Source organism: Podarcis raffonei, chromosome 12 (assembly GCF_027172205.1).
Source record: "Podarcis raffonei isolate rPodRaf1 chromosome 12, rPodRaf1.pri, whole genome shotgun sequence".
Lineage (NCBI taxonomy): Eukaryota > Metazoa > Chordata > Lepidosauria > Squamata > Lacertidae > Podarcis > Podarcis raffonei.
The window spans coordinates 20,380,867-20,404,690 of NC_070613.1; the positions used below are offsets into that span (position 1 = coordinate 20,380,867).

A 23,824-nucleotide genomic window follows, 5' to 3' on the forward strand; every position below is an offset into this window, starting at 1 on the left:
TAAACCGATCCAGGCTGCAAGCCGAAAGCCTGAAGAATACACTTGAGCAGTGTGAGTGTCACCTGAGAGCCCACTGTTTAATTATGCAAGAATCTCAGTTATGCTCTGCCAGAGCATCAGAGTCAGGAGGTTAAGAGGACTAGAACTTTATCTCTGCAGAAAAATAATAAAACATTTCAGAGCTCGGCAGAACCTTACAACAGATTAGAAACAGGCCGCACTCTGGAAACAGGAAATTCTTCATATGACAGAATCCCCCCAACCTTATTTACAGCGCTTGCTGCAATCCTATCCAGAGCTATGCATGCTTAAGTCCCACTGACTTCAGAATTTAAGCATGCTGAGACCGTAAAATAATCCTTGTGATACCAGGGTAAACATTTGCCTGCTGACAGCTTGATCTCCGTCTGTGAGAGTCACAGAAAGACCTTTGGGGATTTGCATGAGGGTCCATTAAGTTCCCTGCAATGAGCCTCGCCTGTGATGGCAGTGTGGCGGCAGAACCAGGTGAGGTGAGCGTAGCTGTATCTCTTGCTAAAGCAGCAAAGTTCTTTATAATGTGTCCCCAGATACAGTTGCTCCAACTGCTGGGCAATGTATTATAAAGGCAACTTTTCTTTCTTAACAATTCTTCAGCAGCTACATTCATAACTTGAGGAAAATAAACCTGTTTCATGGCTCATGTATGCCACAGCCATTTACTTAAGCAGGGCCTCCAAAACTAATTGACATTAAAGCTTCTAGACCGAGGGGGAACGGGAAGAGAAATCTAAGCATACTTCTTCTCTTCATTCCCTGATAGTCCTGGCGGACCTGGGAGTCATCTTGTTGAGGAAGTGAGTGGAACCAGCTGTTGATGACGACTACCGTCTAGTCAGAGAGCTACAAAAACAGCAATGCTGAGAATAGCGATGGGGGTGACCTCCATTTTCATTTTTATTAAGAGCGCCTCTTCTGTGGGTTGACCTGACTGAGGGCACTTCTTGGTGAGCGGACGGAGGACCAGGGAGGGGTGTGTGCAGTTCCAACCTGGGCGAGAAGCAGAGTGCTCTCTGGAGCAGTACATCTGTGTGACTGATGGCTTTATTTATACTACGCTGGCAGTGAACGGCTTCGTTTTCTCCTTGGTGTTCCTGCAATACAATTTGTGGCATGGAAGTGGACTGAATGGTCATGGTGGTGGCTGGTGACTGGGTGGGAGATATTGGAGTAAATGATGTGCTTGGTGTGCGAGTTCAGTGGGATGGCTGATATTGAATGAGGAGGCATTATATAATTTGTATAGATGTAATGGCAGAATTTGGGTGTGGGGTGCTTGTGCTAGAAGGGTATGTGCATTTTGTGAGTCAGGATATGCCTTGGCAAGAAGGAAGGAATCCCTGGCTCTAAATACATTTTAAAATGAACTGCTATGTTTTTTGGGGGACGTTGTTTTGCTTTACTGCTTTTCATTGTAGTTTTGTTTAATATTGCATGGCATTGTTTGCAGTTTTTTGGTTCCATTGTTGGTTATCTATTTATTTTGTACTGTACTGCATTTATTGTTCTGCAAACTACTGAAGTCTGTTAAACATAGGTTGAGGTCTGTTGTCTGTTAAATATAGGTTGGGTCCCAAACACTGAATCTTTATAATGCCTTAGCATCTGAGCTTTCAAGTCAAGGATTAGAGGCACAGGTTCCAGGTTCCAAGGTGTGTTAGGGATGGGGATCTCACGCTGTTGAGCTCCAACTCTCATAAGCCCTAGGCAGCATGGTCATCTTAGGGATACAGTGGTACCTTGGGTTAAGAACTTAATTCGTTCTGGAGGTCCGTTCTTAACCTGAAACTGTTCTTAACCTGAGGTACCACTTTAGCTACAGGGGCCTCTCGCTGCCACCGCACCACCGGAGCATGATTTCTGTTCTCATCCTGAAGCAAAGTTCTTAACCCGAGGTACTATTTCTGGGTTAGCGGAGTCTGTAACCTGAAGCATCTGTAACTTGAAGCGTCTGTAACCCGAGATATCACTGTAATAGGAACTGTAGTTCATCATCCTCTGGGGAAGTCATAGGTTTCCCATTGCTAAATGGCTTTCAGGCACACCCAGGGCTTTTTTTCAACTGGAACTCGCTGGAACTCAGTTCTGGCACCTCTCAGGTCGGCACCTTTGCTATTATAAGAGAACAAGGGAGGTGTTCATGTTGAGGTCCGACACCTCTTTTTCTAGAAAAATATCACTGGCATGCTTCAGCCATCCATCACCGACCATATTACAAAATAAGCAATCCGTTACATTACAGATCTATGCCCATGCCCGCTGTCAAAACAGAGCTTTTTCAGCTGGTCTGCCTAGGCATCAGCTGCAAGTGAAAGAACAGTGGGACAGTCAACGTTGCAAAGAAATGCAAGGTTTTAAGGTACTTCTCTCAGGATGTGAAAAAGAGACTCCCAAGGCTAAAAGAGACTCCCAAGGCTTAGGTCTGAATGCGGGTGGCATTTGTGGTTTAAACCACAGAGCCTAGGACTTGCCGTTCAGAAGGTGGGCAGTTTGAATCCCCGCGACAGGGTGAGCTCCCATTGCTCGGTCCCTGCTCCTGCCAACCTAGCAGTTCGAAAGCACGTCAAAGTGCAAGTGGATAAATAGGTACCGCTCCGGCGGGAAGGTAAACGGCATTTCCATGCGCTGCTCTGGTTCGCCAGAAGCGGTTTAGTCATGCTGGCCACATGACCCGGAAGCTGTACGCCGGCTCCCTCGGCCAATAAAGCGAGATGAGCGCCGCAACCCCAGAGTCGTCCACGACTGGACCTAATGGTCAGGAGTCCCTTTACCTTTACCTATATTAAGATATGAATTCAGGGCTGCACATGTCACATATTTGGTCTTCCTACAACCTAGGTAAGTAACTAAGTAATTAATTAATTAATTAGAGAACACACATTTTAAAGCACATTTCCACCCCAAATGAATCCTGGGAACTGTAGTTTACCACTCACAGAGATACAATTACTAGCACTCTTAACAAACGAGTTCTTTTGAGGGGGCTCAGAATGTTCTTTAAATGCGTGTCGTGTACCCAGTCTACGGACTATGGGCAAGACAAATCTTTCTGCCAGAGCTGCAATTCTATGCCTAGCAAGGCATGCTTCAGGCCGTGCACTGGGAATCAAGAGTCCTATTTAAAATGTGTATCAGCCTTTTGATCGCAATCCTCCATTTCCATGCTTAGAAATATAGCACTCATTTAGTGCAGTCCAGCATGCTAGCTTTTGAAAAGAAACTCAAATTGGTGGAATTTTATTGCCTCTAGTGAATGAAAGAATTTCAGCCTGCAGTAAATCAGCTAATTGTTCTGACAGCTACTTGATCGTCTTAAATTAATAATGAATAAAACATATGAATATTTAAAAAGCATGGTGCTGAAAATGTGCAACACATAAACATATATTCATAATAAGGGTAAGTACAAAACTCTTGGTTCTAAAAAATAATGGTGCTGCTATTGAAGAAAAACTGATTATTAGATACTTCACATACACTGAAGAGGCTCAGGTCTTTTCCGCACCTTTCTTCTGCTCCTTCCAGGTCTGTGCCCAAGCACCCCCAATTCTTATTTTTTGCTCTGGAGTTTTCCCTGCAAAAACCTGCTCTTGAAAGCTCAGTCAGAGCAAACGTCAAGTTGTGGAAAACCCGGATTGACGTTTGCTCCGATTCAGCTTTGAATAACAGATTTCAGTAGGGAAAGGGGAGGGGGGGAGAAAGGGCTCCAACAAGGAGCATTAAAGCACAAACCTCTGCATGGAGAGGGTGGGGGGAAAGTTAAATGTGGATAAGGCCTCCTTCTCAAATCACCTGTTGGGTAGATTTGTTCCCTGCTAGTGGCCTAATTGATGCTACATTGAACAATTGTTTTGCAGTGGAACTTAGTAGTATAAAGCTCAGTATTCAAGATACAAGGAAGACTTACGAAATAAAATAATACCTACAGTCCTATCACATTTCAGGCGACACTGCCCTTCTCAAGGGGAACTGTTACTTAACCTATGTAGTTACAAGAGAAATACAAAGCTTAGCACCACTTCTTAACAACAACCCCCTTTGAATTACTCCATCAAATAAGGGGTATATAGCCCCAAATATGTTGGGAATACCTTTTTTTCTTTTTTTACATCTATATACACATTGAGTAACCTACTATGCTTTGCTGAGATCTACCCTTCTGGTATAGCTCCATCAGCAGATCATGAGACTCTTCATCTCAGGTTTGTGGGTTTGAGCCCCATGTTGAGCAAAAGATTCTTGCACAGTGGACTAGGTGACTCCTGAGGCCCCTTTCAGCTCTACAATTCTATGATTCCACAATTCTACTACTTTCTTAAAAAATGAATGAATGAATGAATGAATGAATGAAACTGCACAACTAGTGGGCTTAAGGAAAAAGTCAGAAAAATTCCCCTCCCCAAACATTGTGAGGTTGACACTAAAATGGCATGCCTCTGGCCCTATGTGTTCAACTGCAGCTTAATCTGCATTATTAGCCTCTGGGCAATACTCAGTGTTGTGCTATGGAAGTTTGATCTGGTGGCTTTTGAAAGTTAAGTTGCCGTTAACACAAAAGCAGTCCTGCTAGTCTTCTTCCCAGAGTGGTGTTCAACGAAGGTATAGTCACTGAAATTACTGGACTAAAGTTGGTCACATTAATTCCAGTGGGTCTACTCTGAGTAAAACTTAGTTGACTACCACTCTTGATCAGTTGGGAATGTACTTCTAAAAATATTATAATAAAAGAGTTTGCTCCCACCTCATATGAGACACATTTTCATCTCTGTTTTAAGAAAAAAACCCTTTTCAATGGGTTTGACACATTATTATATTTTAAGCTGTCTTATCCCTAAAGGACCAGGGCCGATTTAAAGCATCAAACATATTTCCCTTGGTGTATTGCAATTAGGCTGCACACAGAATCTTTGGAATATTTTAGAATGTTCATAGCTGGACAGGAAAAGGAAACAGGGAACAGTTCTCTCTGGTACATCTGTTTCATTCCACGGGCATGGGAACAAACCCAGGCTGCAGACTGTGGTTAAGGAGGAGAGAGCTGAAATAAGATGCTGGGTTCAAATGACACTTGGCTTAGGTGTCGCACCATGCTGAGCTAAAAGGACCAGCAAGAAGCAAAGCAGCTACAATTTTCTCTTTGGAAGTCTGTGCATTTGCCATGGTATGTCTTAGTGTTATATGCAAATGTGGTCATTGTGACAAGGACCCAGGTTGTGTGTAGGGTGGGGAGCATGGTTTATTTAATAAGCATTAATTTAATAAGGATTTCACCCTGAATTGGGAACTGGCATGTTTGTTCTAGAGCCCACAAATCCCCTCATTAGCACTGGGCTTCCTCTACACACAGGAATGTTGCAGAAACTCTTGCCCAACTTTTTTTTTAGCTATCCTATTTTTGGCAACCAGCAGGGCAGGCAGATTTCAGGCTTGTAGGATCTACTGTGGTTTTTACTAAACCCTGGAAGTCCACCAACTGCAACCAGGTGCAAAATAGTGGGTGGGGTGGGATGACACACACTTAAAGGTACAGGATGCTTCTGACTGCAGGCTTAACCCATGAATTTGTTTTCAGAACCTGAACTCCACACAAAAGTCCATGCCTGGTTTTGTCTCCAAAGCTTGCTTTATTTCAGCAGTCAAGGGAATTGGTTTTTGCTGCATTGCTAAACAATTGAGAGTAAGAAACTCTTGCCACAAATTGTCCCCTGATCTGCTTGTAGACCTTGATCCATTTATTGCTCACCAACATTAAACAGCATGATAGCAAATCAAGTTGATTTTACATTTAGAAAAAAGTAGGAAACAGAAGAGGATATCCAGGGCCCAAGTCCTGAGGTGCCCAAGACCTGGGGCTCAGGCTCCTGGGCCACCTCATAACAATGCCTGTGAAGGCCAGCACGGCTAGAATGCTGAAAGCACCTATTTTTTAATTAGACCAGGAGGAGCAGGGCAGTCATACCTACAGGCATGGGCACAGCCAGGGGGGCAGCTGCTCCCCCTAAATCAAGTAAATCAATAAAAATGCAGTGGACACTCAGGTTGTGAATGTGACCTGTGCAGGAGGCATGTTCACAACCTGCAGCGTTCACAACCAGCAACGCCGTGTCTGCGCACACGCAGGTTGTGATTCGGCGCTTCTGCGCATGCGCAAAGCGCGATTTAGTGCATCTGCTCATGTGTGACCACTGAAACCCAGAACCCATTCTGGTACTTCCGGGTTTCGGCACGTCTGGAACCCGAAAAACGCAACCTGAAGCGTCTGTAACCTGAGGTATGACTGTACTCAGCTGAGGTTCTGTCCACCCCAACATAAAACCTGCCCCCCAACATAAATCCTGACTACAGTCATGCTTACAGGGTCTATTTTATCATTAAAACCTCTTTTTTTTATTTATTGATTGACTGATCCACCAACCAGAGGCAGGTGCAAAGGTGGCCAGGGGTGGAGGCACAAGTTGTGATTTAGGGCTATGTACATATGCATGGCTTAAAATGCAGCCAAGCTATTTCCTCCCTGCTGTGTTTGATGTTGCGTTCATAAGTTGCTGCACACACCAAAGAGGGGGCAGAAATGTCCCCACAAGATGTGCATTACTCCATTTGCCACCTTTCACCTACAACACTCCTCTGCCCCAAACTCCAATGAAGCAGCCATCTGTGCATGTGCAACAGTTGTCTCAGATGCGCGTGGCTTAGCTTTTCAACTCAGATGCAAGACAGCTTGAGAAAAAGCTCGTCCAAAAAAGGAGGCTTTTGCAATATTATAGATTTAATCCAGGCCGGCCCAAAACATTTGGGTGCCTGAGGTGAACCACAAAATGGCACCCCACGCCTTGCTGCCATAGGAGGGATAAGTGAAGATGTACATCAGGAAGCGCGTGGAGGGCGGGTCTGCTTCCCCTGTGGATCCTGCCACCTGAAGCGGTTGCCTCCACTTCCTTCCTGGAAGGGACTGGAGCTGGGTCTGATACAAACGGAATTGGGACCGGGAGAGAAGCAAGCATAGGGACAGATGCTCCACTGGCTGATGGGCGGGGCCAGGTTCCTAGTCTTGTGTTTTTCCTGGGAGGTGGTATGTGCAGCCTCCCAGCCGCAGCTGCATCAGGGCATCCAAGCGTGCGCCTCCTTCCAGATTCAACAGGGTTCTTGACTGATGCGCTGATCTCAAGAGGCGGCTCAGGGAGAAGCAAGCAAGGAAAAATGCGTCAAGAAACAGAATTCGCAGCTGCCCCGTCCCCCACCTCCCGCTTAGAGACCACCTGGGAACAAGAGGCCAAACACGCCCGCGGATCTGCCTAGCGGACCTTGCTAACAGCGACTCCCCACCTAGCCTCACGTGACAGCCTCCAGGCGTCGCGCGGCAGTCAATCAGGGGCCAGCTTTGCGCTTCTTTCCCCAGCCAATGAGGCGGCCGCGCTACGCAAGGCGGGGAGAACACCTACCGCGGCCAATCAGAGCGGCGCTGGCCTGAACCGCGGGGCGGGGCAGGGAAGGCGCCACGCCCCTCCTACTCTCTCTCCCCCCCCCGTCCCGGAGCTCCTCCTCTTTTCTCAGGGGGAGGGGTTGCTTTTGGCGGTTTGGCTCCGCCTGGGCAGCCCAACCCGACGGGCACCGAGCGGCGCGGCGCGGCGAATGAATAAGGGGCTGCGGAGCTGTCGCGGCGGCCCCCGGAGCGGAAGGGGCGCCGTTGGGCGCTGAGGTAACCAGGAGGTCTGTCGCCGGAGATTCGGGTGGGATTCTTCTCCCTCCCTCCGCGCTTTCGCTTTTGCCCTGAGGGGAGAGAGGCTGGTGCTGGGCGCGCGGCGGGCAGATGGGGTTGCGCTGCTCGGCGGACGGACTTGGCGGCGGGGCGGGGCTCGGGTGAGAGAGAGAGAGAGAAGTAAGCTGCTCCCTTGACTGACGGACGGAGCGTCCCCCTGGCGCGCGAGCGGGCGGCGGTTGGGACGGTTGGGAGCAGGTGAACAGAGCTCAACCGCCGCCTCCCTCCCTCCCTCCCACAGGCGTGTTTGTACTCGGAAGTCGGAAAGCAACAACAACCGCGCGCCGTGTTCCGCGGGTGCTTACCAACCCCTAGTAAAAGTCCGCGCGCGGTTGTCGCTTTCCCCCGTAGGTGAGGGACCTGCTGGTCGTGGGAATGCCGTGCAGGGAGAGAGAGACGCGTGTTGTTTCCTATCTCACGCCTCTCCTTCCTCGTAGCAGAAGAAGCTGTCTCTCGAGTCCGCGGGGGGGGGGTTAAGGGCGCTGGGTGTGGAAGCGCCACCCCCCCGCCCCACTTCTTGCATCCTCCTGGCCAAGGTGTGCGGAGCTGCCAGGTGGGGAGGCGGTTATGTAAAGGGAGCCTCTAAGTCTGCCTCAGAAACAGGGATCTTTTGCGGGAGCAGTAGGAGAGCGCCTGCTTTGCATGCATAAGGTCCCTGCTTCAGTCCTTGGCATCTCCAGGTCTGGTCCCCTGTTTGGAAGGCCAATGCTGGGACTTGGTTCCTGTGTTGCAATGCCCTGTTCATCATTGCTTTGGGACAGTTTTATGGGAAGTGATTCACAAGTGAAATAAGTACCCTCGGCGTCCCCCCCTCTTGCTTGCTCCAGCTTGGGGTTTTGTGTAGAGTTGGAGTAAGGTTTCTGGATTTAACTGGAGTGGAGTTACATTCCTGGTTGTACTATGAACCCAGCAGATACTCTTTATGAAATGAAAGGTATTGGCAGGTCAAATTTGCTTTACAATCCTTGTTATCTAATTCTAGGGGTGTAGGGTGAGGCAGTGACTGCTCACTGGAAAGGTGCGTGTTGCTTTCCACATGTGAGGTGAAAGCATTCATGCTCAGATCTGCTTTACATTCCTTGTTACACTTGCCAAGCAAGATAGGCCAGTATTACAAATAATTTTATTTGCATGCTGCCTTTCCACAGTTCAAACCATGTTCAAGACGGCTTACAACATGAAAAAAAGTAACATAACGAAAGTAGTCACAAACAATAAATAAAGCATTTTAAAAATACCATTATCTTCATATCACAGATGGGAAGGGGATTTTGGCAGCTGAAAGATATAATTTGAACTGAACGGTCTACTGGCTGGGGCGCTTTCTGGAGTTTCGTTCCTGCTCCTAACCACTGCAGTACACACTGAACCCGGGTCATGGCTCAGTGGTAGAGGACATGCCTTGCACCCAGAAGCTCCCAGGTATGATCCCTGGCATCTCCAGGCTGGATTGGGAAAGGCCCTGTCTGAAAACCTGGATAGCTGCTGCCAGTCTGTAGACTGAACTCAGGTTCATATCATGGTGTGTTGGGCAGCCCTTGAAAGTTAGCAGTGGAATATTAGTAGATTGAGATGTACAACATGGTCATCTTCAACAGGAGTTCAGTATATGGTTAAGAAGTGATTGATTCTGACAGATCAGAGTGAGGCATGATTTCTAAGAGCATGGGACTTCTTCCACTGTTAAGTTGAGATTGCATCTTTGAATTCCCGAATAACTTCTTGAGTTGCAGTATTTAGTTGATCAAACAGCTTTTTAAATTGTTTGAAAGACTTTGATCAACAAGGAGCAGGTTTAAAAATAATAATTCATGTCTTATTCACATAAGTACAACTCCATGTGTGTTGGAGACTTCTATCACCCTGAGGGATAGCTTTTTTATATTTGGTGCCTGGTTTGATAGTTACCTGCATGATGTAAAAAATGATAGTATGCCTCTTTCTTCAGAACTAGTGTTGTTGTCTAATCTACATAAATTTATATGAATCAATTAATATACAAGTATGATTTTTAAGGTTTCTTTAATTGAATTTTTCAAGCATCATCAGGAATATTATTATTTTTTTAAAAAAAAACTTCCACAGGGAAGGTTTTAATTCAATTTTAAACTGCCCTGCCCCATTTTGTTCACAACTGAAAAAATTTTACATTTTAAAATCAAACTGAAAATAGCATGTGGTGTGGTAGTGCAAAAACATAACTAAATAGTAGTACAGTAGCTGTATATTTCTTTGTTAAACCTAGGCCATAATTTCTGGAAAGTCTGACAACTTCATAAGTCATAAGACTTGTGAGAGGCATACTTTTGTGACTAAATTACTGTGTGGTATTATGCTGTGTATCTAATCCCACGAGTCTAATATAGGCCATCACATCTGAGAGGTGTACTCAGAAGTTTATTTAAAGAACTTTCCAGTGAATTAATCTATGAAGAATATTCAAGTTTTATTAAGATTGCTGAACGGGTTGTGGCAAAATTATAAATTACTATTTATAATGACTAGGTTTCTCTTGAATAAAATACATTAACTTGATTCAGGTTGCAGGTGACAGAATCGAACTTTTCGATATACTGTAATATAGCAGTTTCAATCTAGAGTCTCAGTTTGACCTTAAAATGAGCATTCTTGAACCAAGGAACTTCAAAGCAAGACTCCAGTGTGAAATGGTTGAATCACAATTTACTGAGAAATTTAATTCTAGCACATGTGGGCACTTTGGTGCTGCTAACTGAGCGATTTGACATTACCCCCCGGAAGCACACTCCATTGTCTTTCAAGACAGAAAGATGCAAACAACATCAACAGTTCTTTGTAAATGGCCTCTGTAATTAATTAGGTTTAAGCTTCTAAATTATCAGTTTGCATCTTCTATATTTCAGTCCTTTGTTTTCACTACTTACTTACACACACACCACACCTAACTGAGAATAAAACTTAATAATAATAATAATAATAATAATAATAATAATAATAATAATTTATTATTTGTACCCCGCCCATCTGGCTGGGCTTCCCCAGCCACTCTGGGCGGCTTCCAAAAAAATATTTATTCATGCATATGATAAAGTGAACTCTTGTCCATGAATGCAATTTGTGGCTTGGTATCATGTCCAAATGTGGTTAATGTAATGCCATCTTCAATGTCTGATAATTTAGACTGGATTCAATCAAGTGTATTAAGCACAGGAAGAAAGATAGTTACATTACTTTTGAATGTAGTACATTGTATTTTTCTTTAAGTGTGAAAGTTTTATTTCCATAGCAATACATTATATACATTGTGTTATTGTACCCACTTAATTACTCAATATTAGGGTGGATTAGTGAAACAATGGTTTAAAATACAAAGGGAAAGAAGACCAATTTAGAATACTTCATATTTTTAGTATTTTTGAAAAGAACAAGATTGCTAATGTTAGATAACTGGATGCTCAAAATTATTTTAAGTAGTGTTAGGATTATAGTGCAATAATTGCTTTTTTATGGTTACCCAGATGGCTCAGTGGATGGCTCAGCCCCTTGTCCACAATATCAAGTCATAATATATAAGTACAGTATTTAGACTGTTGTGTTGATGTTTGTTACACAGATACTTATAAAAAAAGGCAGCCTTTCTTAAAGAGGGCTGTAGGTTTAATTCTAACGTACTGTCCTTGCATTAAGAGCAGATGTCATTTACAGCTGGTTATTTATTTTAAAGAAGAAATATTCTATTAAGCCTTGAAATATCAGGTTTTTAAAATTGCTTTTTTATTCACTCTGTTCCATATAAATTAAAGGATTTGGTTGCTTATGATTAAGTTACAAAGCAGGATAACTGGCCTCCGCTTGAGCTAATATATCAGGCATCAGGTTGTAGACTCTTGCTCTTCTTACAACGTGTGTGTACTTCATGTACAGATGTTGCCTTTATTAAATTTGACTAGGTTACGTTGTACTTTATATTGATTGTGTAATAGCTATTAATCAGCTCTTTGTCATATTCATTTTTATCTCTTCAAGTGATTTTCTGTTAGCCTGTTAACACCACCACTTCATATTGCATTTTGGCATTTACCCATGAGCACTTCTTAACCTCATGCCCCAGCATTTTTTTTCTGGCCAAGTGTGAAAAAAGGCCCTGTTAGCATAGCATACTGTTGGTAAGTATTATCACTCACCCTTCTTGCTCCATCCAAACTAAATAGTACACTTGTACTAAGCAACCCCAGTATAGTCAATGTAACATTGACTATGGATCTTGCCAGTTATCTGCAGGCTGCAATATATTTGTTTCCCTTTTCTGTTTATACAGTGGTACCTCGGGTTACATACACTTCAGGTTACAGACTCCGCTAACCCAGAAATAGTACCTTGGGTTAAGAACTTTGCTTCAGGATGAGAACAGAAATCGTGCTCCGGCAGCACGGCAGCAGCAGGAGGCCCCATTAGCTAAAGTGGTGCTTCAGGTTAAGAACAATTTTAGGTTAAGAACAGACCTCTGGAACGAATTAAGTTCTTAACCCGAGGTACCACTGTATATGACTTGCACTATGGGGTAGGATTTTTATAGTTCTAATCTTTGTGTTGAGGGTCTTTTGATTACAGTTACTAGCTCAACATCTCCATTTGATTCAGAACATTTTATATTAAGATGGGCATGCATAGCTAAAACTTTATTGATTTGGCATGAATGGGGATGTTCAAGACACATCATCCACACAGCTATTCAATTTTGAATTGTATGTATCTATGCAGCATTGAAGAGCTAGATTCTGATAATTCAGGAAGAGTATTTCAGATGGAGAGAAGAAGTTAATGGGAAATTGCATTTGCTGGTTGGTATTCCCTTGAGTAAAGTAAGTGGTCTGTGCTGTGAAATAATACCTGGGTCCTTTAGAGAGAAACAAGCTGCCCAACATCACCATCTGCACTGCTGCTTTGCTATGCATGAACTGTGACCTCCTTCATATAATCTGCTTCCCAGCTGTCTTTCTGTTGAAAGTGGACTTTTATAGGTTGGGGGGGGGTCTGAACACAAGGAGAGGATTTGAGGTCACCTGTCTCCATTGCAATCCAGGGTGGGGTGCGGGAGTAACAGACATGGTAAGGGGGAGAGAAACCATTTAGTTCTGGTAAAACTTCTCCTCTAGTGGCTTGTATAAGCATTGGGTGATGGCTGCATTCTGCTCCAGCAATGTTTGTGCGTTTCTCATGACATACCGTATTTTTCGCTCTATAACACGCACCCGACCATAACACGCACGTAGTTTTTAGAGGAGGAAAATCCGTAGGCATACCACCCATAGGCATTTCCTCCATAACACGCACAGACATTTCCCCTTACTTTCTAGGAGGAAAAAAGTGAGTGTTATGGTGCAAAAAATACGGTAGTTATTTTCTATCTATACTTAATATCACATATATGCTAATGATGCATTTATTCTCCAGGTGTAGGTTTCTGGAAACTCATGTAGCTTTGTAGAAGTCTAAAAACCTTTGCCACTTCCTCTTAAGGTCCAGGAAATTTTGCTGAATGGAACACTCTAACTTACTTTCCATTTATTTCTAAGCTGCTGAACATGCAATTTACAGCATTCCAGCAAACATTTATATCCAATTATTTCATCCAGCAATATAGGAAATGCTGAAACACTGCAACATTAATCTGTTCATCCAGTCCTTTTAACTGGTCTGATGTACAAATTCCATTATCAACCCACTTCTACAAAAAGAGTTGCATCTATTTTCAAATCTGGATTACGCACTGTTTAGTAGCCCTGACTACTTTTCTCATTCCTAGGAATCTCTTCACCTATTTACTACTACAGTGGTACCTCGGGTTAAGTACTTAATTCGTTCCGGAGGTCTGTTCTTAACCTGAAACTCTTCTTAACCTGAAGCACCACTTTAGCTAATGGGGCCTCCTGCTGCTGCCGCGCCACCAGAGCACGATTTCTGTTCTCATCCTGAAGCAAAGTTCTTAACCCAAGGTACTATTTCTGGGTTAGCGGAGTCTGTAACCTGAAGCGTCTGTAACCCGAGGTACCACTGTACTTCCCCATTCTGCCTATCCTGAAGCAGCCCTACTGTTAGCCCAAGGTACAGAATTTGCTTTGTATCCACTTCTGGCTATGCCTCCTTTCCAGGATGCCTTATCAGGAGATGTGAGCCACAAAAAGTGTTGCATTCACCTCTGTCAACATCACTTAAAATTAAGGGGCATGACTGATGGTAGTAGGGACAACAATGACAGGACACCTTACATAGCTTTACAATTAGCTTCATGCCAGATGGGCTGAAAGTATTTAGTTTTGAATGGGAGGGACAACTGAAATAAGACATAAACACACATTTTTTTCACTTAAAGTGACGGAATGGTGAGAGCACTTTGTTGCGGGCCAGTTGGCAGCTTTCCAGGAGCTGTATTCCGATCCCTGCCTTCCAGTTGTTGGTCTCTGTTCTAAGTACTTGGTCCTTCTGGCTTCTGGGAAACTCACACTTTTCTACACCTCTGCATATGTGCTCTTCTTTGCAGATACTAGTAGATTGCAGTTACAAAGTACAGCTATAACCCTTGAAGACGAACAGATTAATACAGGACATGTAAATTTATGTTACATATGTATTTTCACCTGCTAATAGATGTTACATGGGTTAAGGAACTTTTACCACTAAAATGCACAAATGAGGTTAAACATATTCTATATACTTTTCTCTTATGTGGTAACAGGAATTTGCTGTGTCTATTTGCTACTTGGAACATTTTTTGATGGAGGGTTAAAGTTTAGTAGTGTGCATACTGGGTGGGTGACCAGTATAAAAGTACAGCAGTCCTATTGCTTTATATACATAGTCTGTTCCCTTGGTCATAGTGTTTTACATACAAACTCCCTTGACACTATCATTCATTTCATTGAAGGAAGCAGATTCTTTTGCACATTTAGAACTGCTTCATTTGTTAGCCTGGTTAGGGCAACAGGTGGGTTCTTCATGTGCCCATGATAACATCTATTGCTAAGGGGGCAGGGGGAGACTTCTCAACATTTGAAGGAACTTTGCCAGTATCCTAATTTATTCATAGAGTGAAGTGGGAGTTTTCTGTCTGTCATAAATATGCATATAGTGTGTACTTGGACACAAACTTTTTAATGTGAGTTTATACAAGTTTTCTTGTTAGCAGATTTCAGTGACATAGTCATACAATGCATGATTATCTATTGCAATGTCCTTCAAAAGTAGTGTTTCAGGGCAATTTCACCTCAGGCATGTATGTTTTCTTCTCTACTCTCATCCACACTAGTCCTCCACTTACCCCTACTGCTCATCCTGCACATGTGCACATACTTCTGCAGTTGAATTAAGAGCACTTGTAGTGCAATCCTATGTTTACTCAGAAGTGAGCTCTGATGAATTCAGTGGTAGTTACTCCAAGGCAAATGAGGTTAAGATTGCAACCTTGAGCTATAGCCTTTCCCATCTGCTTGGAAACATCTCTCCATACCCCCCCAAACCACAAGTTTTTTTTAGAAATGTGGGGATGACAACACAATGCTAGTTCTTTCCCTCACTGCAGGATAAGTTGCTTGCATGCCCTATGATGCAGACATGGCCAGGACTGTCCTACCAGTCGTGGAGTAACCCTCTACTTTCTTTCCAGCCATGAAATGAAAGTTGAAGGGAGGCAGGGATGCTTGCCATTTAGAACTCACCCACTCACCTCCTTCCCACTTCTGGATGACAATTTATATGAATGGAGGGTGTGGTATGGTGGGGAAGATAAATTTAAGAATCAGAATGGAGACTGAGGAATCTGGATAATCTAGAAGTCCAGAATACTGACAGACTACACCCACCACAACATTACAGGACTGGTGGTAAACAAGTGATGGAACTAAGCACCGAGTTTTATGAAAAATAAAAATGGATTTCCCCCAAAATGAAAATAATAATAATAATAATATAGGAAGCATTGCAACATTGTCTGAAAGCACTGTGAAAAAACAAGGAAAGGGGAAGAAAGATGGACCAAACTAGACAGTATGGATGCAATCAGATGGTGATGGGTTTTTTTTTTTGTAAATGACCATCACATACACCTTCCTTATGCATATTAGAATAATGATTTGCTGGTTCTGTTGGTGCATTAGTTGTTTTTGTGTAAAGAACTACAGTTATTCTTTTTAAAAAGATAAGAATAATGTGACTTACTCTATTCCAGGAAGAGGGAATGCGCAACATTTCAAAGTCCTGGTTCTCAATACTGGCAAAGTATTTAGAAGCTGGTTTTTCCAGTTGTCTTGAATGGGAGTGCCCCTCATGTTACAAGGAAAAGTAATGACTTGCCATTATAATGTGTTGCAATAACAAAAGATGGAGTCCATATTTATGTAACTGTGTTCCAAACATTGTCCTAAAACACAAGGATTCAATATATAATCTTGAAAGGACAGCTTAAGGTCACGTCAGAGTAATAAGATGTTTGAATTCAAGCAGTCTGCATGGTGTTGACTACTTAATAATAACTAAAATAATTAGTATTTACATAGTACTGCTGAGTGTTCAGAGTGATTCACATGCATTGCCTTGTAACCCTTACAACTGTATAATTATGCCTGTGGCATAATTCTGATGTCATGTCAATTCTTAATTCTTTTTTCTTTGCAAAGCTTAACAATGGCTTGGTGTGGCATCGGAACTGGCAAACCATGATTTTGTCACCCTTGACAGAGTTGAGAATGCCAAGTAAGATAGAAAACAAACACATCTAAGTATCTTTTGCTAGTTTTCCTCAAAGTATGCTTTGCAACCTGCTCTCGCTGTTGGTTCCTTGAATCTGACTGCTTCCAATGCAAGATCAAGAGACCAACAATCCACCCTGTTGAAAGGCATATATTAGGACACAAAAGTAACCATGACAACAACTGAAATACAAATCTCTACCTGTAGATCTTTCATCTGCTGTGTTTATCCTCTAGCCCCACTTACCTAGTTTCCAAATACATAATGTTCCATATTGAGGATAGCACATATTATGTCTCATGTATTTTGTGTGATCTAGGTATTTTCCTTGGTGGTCTTGATGCTTATTTGATAAATGCCCATCCCATTCTGGATTGCAATGTAAAATGAGTTCAGCAACTTCACATAGTTATCCTTGGGTGTATAGCAGATTTGGGATGGCCAAGGTATCCTGGGTGTCTTGACACTTTTGCTGCTTCCTTCCAGAATTCTTGGGCCTTGAAGGACAAGAATGCTGAACCACGGGCAGATAATAGAAATGCATGTCTTTTGCCTGAGGAAAACTATACTTAGGATATTCCAGAATTTTCTGAAGGGAGCAGTTTTTAACCAGTTGCATTGCTAGGTTGCCTTTTACCAACTGTGACTGGTTCTGCAGCTGCAACCACCCCTGGACTGGGAAAGTCTTGCCACAGTAGTTCATGTGTTGGTTACTTCAAGTGGATTTCTGAAAGGTGCTCCATGTGGAGCTTCCCTCACACTTGATCCGGAAGCTGCAGTTAGTGCAGAATGCTAGCTAGGATAAGATGTGTGAATTGGGGTTTGCCCCGGTACTTGATATGGTTAATGCAAACTATGATTACGTTTGACATCTGAATTGAGTTTCTGATCTAGCTCCATTCAATTTATTGACTTCTGAAACAGCATGGCTACCTTCTATTTTGGAAATTTAATTCTGTTACTGTTATATATGGGTGCTAGATAAACATACATTGACATTCACAGTATGCATAATAAAATACAATAATTATGAAAATGTAACATGCTAATGAAAAACAGGATTAATAGGTAGAGCTAACAAAAAATCAAGTGATTTTTGTCTTTGCATCGGTATTGTTTTAGCAGTCAAGGCCACATTGCTTGAAACATTTTAATTTGTGGGAGATTTCTTCTGTTGTATAGGATGCACAGTGAATTAACAGTACCACCTGTATTTGACATGTGAAACCTTGTACTATGGAGTGTTGGATTGGCCCAGTCAAATGTGATGTGTGTCTTCTGTGTTGTAGCATAGTTCAGCTTATGCTAATTTTCTCTTGAATTTGATAGTAGTTATGATCATGTTCTGTCTTCTCAGTTGCTGTAGTCAAATAAGTGTAAGTTGAACTGGTGCACAATGAAATAACAGGCAGCTCTGTTTATTCTTAGCTGTAAAATGCCCCTTACTAGAAAGAAAAGGGTTTATGCAAGAAACAGCTACATAGTATTCTTTTGCCTTGAATTGTAAAGTTTTGATACTTTGTAAACTCTAGAAGGCTATATCATGAGGTGGAAAATTAATGAAAGCTTCAAGCTTTCTTTCTGCTCAACAGAATTTGGGCAATAAATATGTAGAGCCCTCATCTTACCAAGGCTTGTCATACTAAAATTCCTAAAATGTTAATGAATGTTTAGCTACCAATTGAAAAGTCAATATGATAGTATTGCAGAAGCAGAATTAAGCTTTAGCTTGCTACTGGGAGATGTATGTTTTACTAAATGCTTGTTGTTCCTTGTCTGACTGATATTTAGAACAGCATGTAGAGAATATTGTATCTCACTGATATTCTGCTTCACGTTGGGAGCTGTAGGATGGCAATGAGCATAACCATGATTGGTCTGCTTTATACAGTATGGATATGGGTTAAATGTCTTTTGCAACTTGTATAAGATTTATTTTAATCCTCTCTTAAGTCTCGAACTATTTCTTCCAATTTTTGTTGGAATGAAAATCTATGTTCTGATGCTCTCATTTTAAATAGGTTATTTGTGTTCTTTCATTTGTGTGGATTTTAACAGGCTGGATAACCTGCATGGTGCCTGCATGGATAATTTGTGGGCTACCTGCATGATATTAAGCAGTCGGGAAGATACAACAATTGTTGCTTCAGTTGCTTCTTCAAGCTACTGAAGAAATCTCTAATCTAAAATGAATATTTGGAGTTACAATAGTACTGTAGCCCTGTTGTAAGGAGAATGTGTAATTTGCTTGATACTGGTTGTTACTGATCTTATGCTAATGACTGTATGAATCTTGAGATGGGGAAGTTACAGGAACCATTGGTTTGGCTATTAGGGACCGTAATTGGAAGGACCTTGTCAGTATGCTGCACTTGGTAGTCTCTCTCCTCCCCGCTTCCCTGGTAAGGACTTCATACTGTTTCTCTAGTCAGAATACTTAGTTTTAGCTTGCTCTATGAAATGTTTTCACTTTCTGCTTGGACTCTTAAAGATAAATTATTTTACTTACTTGAAATCAGGACGCAAAGTTCCCTTTTCTGATGTTATTTCTGATTGCACTGGGAGCAGTGCAATGATAGTAGAAGTAGTCTATTTAAATTGATTAAGAGCTATATGGGATTATAATAGTTCCATCCCAATCTGACCTCCATCCTACTCAAGTTGTTTAGTAATTCAACTGTTGACTGAAAAATGCTGGAATGGCTTTTTCCCCCTCCAGAGAATGGAGTGGGTGGTTTGTTTTCTCCACTGTTTTTTCAGCAAGTGTCAACTGATGATAGATCCTTGGCAGCCTAGTTTGTCTCTACTCTCAAATAGCTATCTGCACATACAGCAAAGGTTTCTGTTGTATGCAAAGAAAAATGGTTGTTCTTCCTGTATTAGTATGAGATCCTGCCTATAAAATCTCTCATCTTTCCCACTACTGCATTTGTTGCCCACCCAATCCTGATCATGGCTAGATGCACCCTGCCAGGTTACTAGGCTGCCTCCATGGTTGCCACCTCTTGTCTCCTATCCCTTGAAGCAAATTTCCCCCTTCCCAAAATCAATAGTTTACAGGAGAGGGGGGAAGAGAGTTGGCAACTGACTACTAGATAATTGAAATGCGTTGACAAGGACATGAAAGTTTTGAGAACATGGACATAGACTCTTTTTACCCAGCTTTCAACATAAGGTATTTGTTTCTTGCCTCTGTCATTCTAACAAAAGGTCAAAATGGTTGCAGTGGAACAACAAACTGAATTCTTACAGCATGATTGTAGATGGCATGTTGTACAATGAAATTTTACAACGTGTTCAGTTGTAAGTTGACATTGCTATATATTTATAAAGCATACAAAATTATTTGAGGTTTGTTGGTAGGATTTTAAGATTATCAGCTTTGGTGTTAATGACATTTGAAGGCAAGACCTCCAGATAGCAAAAAGGAATTTAATAATGAAGATCAGCCAAGTTGTGGTAAACTCTCAGTAACTGGACTCCTGCCAAATAAAAAGCAGAGATTAGAAAGTGAATACGTTAACAGTGCATAGCCTCTTCACTATAACCTTTAAGATGGTCCACCCACAGAGACTTACGGAATCCAAGGGACTTTGGAATGCTCTGCATGATTTCTCAGGAGCCAGAGCTGGCAATCCTCTTAAGGCCTTGCTTTCACTATGTGTCAGGGAGCTCCAAACTGTGAAACAGGTCTGATGCCCCTTCTTGTGGTAGGATGTTTAAGAGGGTAGTGGCTGTCCAGACACTCTGGGAGGAAATAGATTGTCTTGCCCTATTCTGGTCTGGGCTCAGACCTGGTTTTGAAACAGAATTAGCCTTTATTGTTCTGATGAATGAACACTTTCAGTAGAGGGACAGGGGAGTGTAACCCTCTGCTCTTGATCTCTCTGTAACTTTCATTGCTGTTGATTATAGTCTCCTCCTGGAGAGTATTTGCGAGTTGGTTGCACTGTGTGTTTTTTGAGGGGGGCGGGTTGTGTAGCAGGATACCACAATGCTATTTAATATCTATATAGAGCTGCTTGGAGCAGTCATTAGAAGACTGGGGCATGGTGTCATCAGTATGCTAATGGCATCCATTCAGGAAGCCTTACTGAATATGTCCTGCTCTCCTTGTGTCCTTAGTGCTATTTCCTTGCTCTCCTATCTTTTAAAGCTCTTTTTTAAATCAGATTTGTGAGTGCTTTGTGATACTGACACACTGCATATAAACAGTCCAAGTTTTATGTGAAGCAAAGCTGAATCCTGTGACCTGGATAAATTATGCAAACGGAAAAAATGCATAATTTACTTTGTAAAAATTACATAATGATGCAATATTGCTCAATTTTGGGTTTGTTTATCAAGGTTAGAGGAAAAGTAGGATTGTGGGTACTAAAGCCCCATGCCTAGTCCCTAGAAATCATGTTCAGCTGCCCTTTCTGACTTCAGGGAACTCATTATGTATTACACACTCTTAAGCGCTAGAGTTGTATGTGTATGCAGAACAGATTCTCAAGAACTGAATTATGTGCCCCAAACCATATTCTGTGTTCCCACATGCAGAAGCTCTTGCCTTGAGTAATTGGGTCAGTTCCCATTGAAATTTATTTCTAGTAGCAATTATTTACATTTCTGGGAAATTCTGAGCATTGACTCTAAGCCTGCTAACAATAAGTCTGCTATAATGCTTCATGTTCCCTCTATATTACCCTGTCCTGAAATAGTTCTGTCGCTAATACTGCAAAACACTCACTGAACACTAGTAAATGCCTGCATATACAGTGGTGCCTCGCAAGACGAAATTAATCCGTTCCACGAGTCTCTTCGTCTTGCGGTTTTTTTGTCTTGCGAAGCACGGCTATTAGCGGCTTAGCGGCTATTAACGGCTTTGCAGCTTAGCGGCTATTAACGGCTTAGCGGCTTAGCAGCTATTAACGGCTTAGCGGCTTTAAGAAAAAGGAAACAAACTCGCAAGAACTCGCAAGACGTTTCGTCTTGCGAAGCAAGCCCATAGGGAAATTCGTCTTGCAGAACGACTCAAAAAACGGAAAACTCTTTCGTCTTGCGCGTTTTTCGTCTTGCGAGGCATTCGTCTTGCGAGGTACCACTGTACTTGTATAATACCTTGTACTCCCTGATGCTCTTTGTTCCTCAGCAATCATGGCTGAAAGGTAACCATAAAAATATTATTTGTGTTAGTCTGCACACTTAAAAAATACTATTTGGCATAAGGGTGACTCAGTAAATATTTTGACACTGTTTCACGTTTTGATTTCAAATATAGGAAGTGCATTACTGTTATGATGGGAGGACTGCATAATTGCTTTACTTCTGGTGTACCACAGTGATTAAGAAGTGAGAGCCAGGTAGTTCTTGATTGAGAGAGCATTTTCTCCACAAACTCAGTGATGGCCTTTGACAAGCTGCTATGATCTTAGACTCAGTTCCCCATCTGTAATTTGAGGATAATGCGGGGCTTTTGAAAGGTTTAATGATGGTGTAATAGTAGCTCCCCCACCAAGTTTAAGTGTTTGGGGAATAGACTACTGGATTATGCATCCTAATTCTATTTTAATCCTTATTCGTTGTCATGTGTCCTGATATATTATTACCCAGTGTATCTGAAGCAGTGTGAATGCTAAAAGTCTAGCTGTTTTACACCATATTGAAGAGAATGTTGCTCTGGTTGCTCTTGTCTTCACTTGTTTCCAAGTGAGAAAAGGGTTATGGTGTAGTGCTACCTAATGGTGTTCATTAAGGCTAGTTTATACCTGATTTATGCTCTGAGTGCCTATGAATCATTTCTGAACGATCCTGTCTTGTCACAGCAAATTGAGGCTACTGTGCAGCTCCAGCATGACAGTGCTACATGCTCTGATTGGAACACTTCCTCTTAAGCCATCACCAGTTGTTACCTGGGATATTTGTTGGATATTTGTGTCCTGTTCATGGAAATGTGTTCAGCTGTGGTGAGAGACTGGTTGTGTGTAAAGGGTGAAGTGCAGGAGAAAGCCACCTGACCCACTCCAGGTGAGAGACAGGGAAGCATTTGCAACAGCTCAGGTAAGAGGTGAGGTGGTTTCTAGCTGGGATGGTTGTATCTCTTTATCACTGTGATTAGAGATGGATTAAGGAATGCAGGTGTCTGGGCCAGGGGGGTGGGGATACCATTCCTGTGATGGTAGATAGGGGGAGGTATGGAGTTGGATGAAGGTATATGGGTGGAGGAGTACTAGTTACATCAAAGCCCTTGCCCTTCTGCTGCACCCTCAGTATCTCAGAATCTGGAGATGCCAACCAGTCAACTCTCTGGGCTTGTGGCTTTGCTGCTAAATGCCAGGTCTCTCCAGAATAAAACACCTATCATCCATGATTTGATTGTGGATAAGGAGATTGATTTGGCAGGTTGCTTACGACGATACCATCCTGAACACCCTGAGCACTCTGCATAGAGCTGCCCTTGAAGGTGACTTGGAAACTTCAATGGGTTCAAAATGCATTGGCCAGATTACTGGCCTGGTTGACTTGAGAATTTAAATAGCCCCTGTTCTATTGGCTGCCTGTGTGTTTCAGAACCCACCCTATTTCTGTGACTAATGTGTTTCCAATACTGATTTTAAATTGACAAAGCCAATCCTGGGAGCTACTAGTGAAGGGCAGGTAATAAATTTATTATCATTATTAGCATGAACACCACCATTAGCAGCAGCATATGGCACAAAGGTTCAATTGGTTTTTGTGAATTGCACAATTAATTTTATTCCCCTCTATAGAGGACCAGTAGTTCATGATTTGCCCCCTCACTCAAGTCATTTGGTATGCAGAGAGAACATGCAGTCAGCCTGTCTTTCACCAGACTGAGAAGTGAGGGAGGCGTCAGTCTAATGAAGTGGCTGTCTGAAGAGGCTCATCTAGTGCACACATTAATGCCCTTTTGATGTCAGGAGAAACCTCCTTAAAAACTCTTTCTGGCCTTTAATCTTCTAATTTTTAAAGAGTCTTTTAATATCTTTTATTATTGTAGTATTGTCTCTGCTGCTGCCAGTAGTTGGTTGGTTCGTTCACTCATCTATGTGATTTAAGCATATTATAAAATTTGAGTTGTGATTACCATTGTTTGGCTTTTAGTGTCAGTCTGTCAGATTTATGTATTAGACTGTTTTTTGTGTGAATTTATGTTAATTGCAATAATATTATTGTATGTTGAAGTTATTGCTTAGCTTGCATTGCTAGAGAACTTAGAAGCTAATAAACGGGCAAATCCTTATCTTGTGCTAGACATCCTGTTTTAAAGTGTCTGACAGTCTTGTGCAGGGTGGG

The 23,824-nt window shown here is 42.3% G+C and overlaps 1 protein-coding gene and 1 long non-coding RNA gene across 12 annotated transcripts in view; one reads left to right on the forward strand and one right to left on the reverse strand.

The window, feature by feature from the left end:
* The first annotated feature begins 444 nt into the window (after window positions 1-444).
* The window catches only part of MPP7 (MAGUK p55 scaffold protein 7), a 98,600-nt gene continuing 75,220 nt past the window's right edge, over window positions 445-23,824 (forward strand). For 2 of the 11 annotated variants that reach the window (XM_053410605.1, XM_053410607.1), the window contains exon 1: window positions 7,561-7,738. The gene's annotated coding sequence lies outside the window, so the exon portion shown is untranslated. Of the gene's footprint in view, window positions 513-7,558; window positions 7,770-8,047; window positions 8,150-8,712; window positions 8,733-23,824 lie in introns of those variants that run through there. The other 9 variants (XM_053410600.1, XM_053410601.1, XM_053410604.1 and 6 more) reach the window with 9 other exon arrangements.
* Window positions 14,059-16,212, reverse strand: LOC128424446 (uncharacterized). Its single transcript, XR_008333026.1, has 2 exons — window positions 15,992-16,212; window positions 14,059-14,348 (listed from the first exon to the last, which is right to left on the reverse strand). It is a non-coding gene; the product is annotated as an uncharacterized LOC128424446 (long non-coding RNA).